Source organism: Anas acuta, chromosome 13 (assembly GCF_963932015.1).
Source record: "Anas acuta chromosome 13, bAnaAcu1.1, whole genome shotgun sequence".
NCBI classification, from domain to species: Eukaryota; Metazoa; Chordata; class Aves; order Anseriformes; family Anatidae; genus Anas; species Anas acuta.
This window is the reverse complement of record NC_088991.1, coordinates 5,607,904-5,611,020: the sequence shown is the minus strand read 5'-3', so window position 1 is coordinate 5,611,020 and position 3,117 is coordinate 5,607,904.

Here is a 3,117-nt window from a genome sequence, read left to right as displayed (position 1 = left end):
GTCTCAGTGCTTTTTTGCCCCTATCGGTGTCCAGACGTAGCAAAGCCAGACAGCCAAGTCCAGCCCTTAGCTAACCTGGCGCAATGCCGAGGGGAAGACACCCATTCCCAGCCCTCAGTCACTGATTCACTCATGCAGAGCTTTACCGCAAATTGGAAGCTCTGTTTAAAAAAAAATAATAATAAAATCCAGGAAACAACTTCCTTCTCTCTTTCCTGCTTGACAGCAGGGAGAATAGCTCTGTATCCTTAGGGAAGTCCGGGATCGCGGAGACTGATGGGCTTTGTTCTTCACAGTGGTAGACACATATTGCAAAACATTATCTACAGAGATTTGTTTGAAAATGTAAACACATCTGCTTTGGCCTTGCTCAGGCTTCTCTTGTGGTCCCATTCCATGAATGTTCATGCAAGTGAGTTCTCAATAACCTGGCTCTTTGCAAAAGTCAGATTTATATCCACTTTCTCAAGTTCATGCAGCAAGTAAACTTTATATGAGCATGTTTCATGATGTTCAGGGAGAATGTTTCTATTCAGGGAGCAGAAACAATGCCACTTTATGATAAGACCATTCAAAACAAAGAAGCACGGCTCAAATTGCAAGGCAATAAGCAAGAAGAGTCCTGCAAAAATAATTTTGAAAAAAAAAATAATGCATATGAGAAAAATCACAATCTGCTTCTAGCTGTTCACTAGAAAAGAGAAGCAACTTAACTATTTGTTATGATATTATTCAGTTCAGTTCCAAGAGCAACAAAACAGATCAAAATCTGTGTTCATCTGTTAGCTTCCTAAACTCTGCTGGAAGTGGGCATAAGTGTCAGGCAATTGCATCAAGAGTTGTTACGATGACATTTTGTTTTCTTTCCATTAAAAACATCTAGCAACTATAAAGGAAAAAACAAAACAAAACCACTCGACATTTCCTTGCCTCATGTCTCCGTAGTGATTTTCCATCTCTGCAAGTGATGCTTTAATTAACTAAAGAACTTCTGACTTTAAGCAGGCTGGAGGTGCTGTCCCACAGCCCCATCACAGCATGGCTGGCAGATTATTAATCTAAAGCAAAGCAACACAACTGGGGAGTCTAAAAATACCAGGGACAGCTGAGCTGCTCCATTTGATTGTACTGAATTTCACGGAGGAGAGGGATGGTCCCTGCATGCAGATTGCTGGATGCCTGTTTGTAGTTGCAACCTATGCTGAGGTGTAAAACCTTATGAAGGGGCTGTCAGGGGCCAGACTGGATTTTTGAATCATTTTTACCAATACAACCTCAGAGGCAGCATGTGTTGTACTAGTCCTGTGACACCTTTGGTAGTTACAAGAGGTGAGCTAATTGTGTTTTTTCAAGTGATATCTATTGATTCCCCATTCATGCATTCCCCAGCTTCAGCAGCTCAGTTCTGCTCCGTACTTTCCCCATGGCTCCATCTATTACTTGAGAAAATCTCCCCGACAGAAGTCAGCACTCTTTATGCCTCGGGGGTCCTGCTCTAAATTATGCTCTGTGGCATAATAATCAGTAGTTTGGGAGTAGGTCGTGAGGGTGGTAGTGGCTGGCTAAGAAGTGTATCTCTTACTCAATCCATGCTTTCTACTCCTCATCTGAACATGCTTATTTCTTCTCTTCTTTGTTACTTTTTTGCCTCGTGTGTGAAGTTGCCCTTGGGAAGAGGAAGAAGCAGTATTGCTATTGTACCTGTACATTGTGCAGCACTGTAGAGTTCCTTTCAATGATTCCACTCACTTTATTATTAATGTTGCAAATTATCATCATCCTGCAAACCTTATGAGAAGCTACAGGGAAAAAAAAATGATTTGAAATTGATGTACAGTGCAGATGCAGAGACCTAACTAACAAGAAGTGATTGGAAATGAAGGACCATCATAGCCACCACAAAAGCAACTAAAATTGTATCACAGATGAATTTGCTGTGTGATATTTTCCTCCAAACTTTAGTGCACTTCTCCTTTTTTCCTTTCTTATTCCCATTGTGATTGAGGGACAAAGAAAATAAAACTGTTGGGATTTCCATTTGTTTCCAAAGGTAATGCTGGGAGTTCTGTTGCAACCATAGATGCTGTATTTTAATATCCTTCATTTAGTCATGTTTGAATGGGTTTGCTTAGAATGCCTACTTAGAAAAGCAATGAGGACACTGAGACATACAGGCCCTTTCCAATTTTTAACGTGCTTTCTTGGACATTGTAAATTTGGGGTTCCATTAGTAGTTTTTTTACTCACTTTATTGTTTAATAACATGATGTATTAATTGTAGCGGTCCTAACATTTAGCTCTCACACATCAAGGAGTCAGTGATCCTTGTAACAGCTGATGGGAGCAGGCGTGTGCTGTGCCTAACACTTGGCTGCTGGATGCATTTAGCCTACTAATTGCAGCAGGGAATCCAGTGTGCATCTCCCACTTGGCACCTAGTGATTATACACCTGCACCTCATCTTATCTTGAAGTGAAAAACATTTTTTTTTTATTATTGTTATTATTAAAGCAGAAGGTTGGAAGAGATGTGCTCACTGCTGTGGGTGTCCTATAAAAGCTCTGAGGTCCTCAGTGCTGGTGGGAGCTGGGTAGCGTGCCATGGTCAGTGGTTTGTCCTGTATCCCAGAACCTGGGGTTCCCAGCACTGAAAGAATGTAAGAATATCTGTGCTATCCCCTTTTTTCTTCTCGTGTTACCTCACATAGTACCTTAACCAACACCTTTCTTACAGGGACCTGCAACAAACTCATGTTCCTGCTTGCCACGCTGATGCCACCTGTTATGCAAGAATTATAAAATGTAAATTATCAGGCTTGATGCAAGGTCACCCACCTGAATTTCTCAGCAAATTAAGGGTTTAGATTGCTGTGAGCACCAGGGGAATCGGCTGCCCTTAGATTGGCAACGCATCATGAATATTCATCGCGGAGGCAGCAGCAGGTTAACAGCAATTACAGAGTTCCTCAGGATCCAGCTTGGCCATCCACGAGGTGAATTTAAAATACACGGGGAGAGGGCTAAAGCTGGTTTTATTACACGTTCCCATGAGGCACTAACAGGCCAAATTCACCCCCTTGCCCCTTCCCCCCCCCCCCACCCCACACGCACACCCATT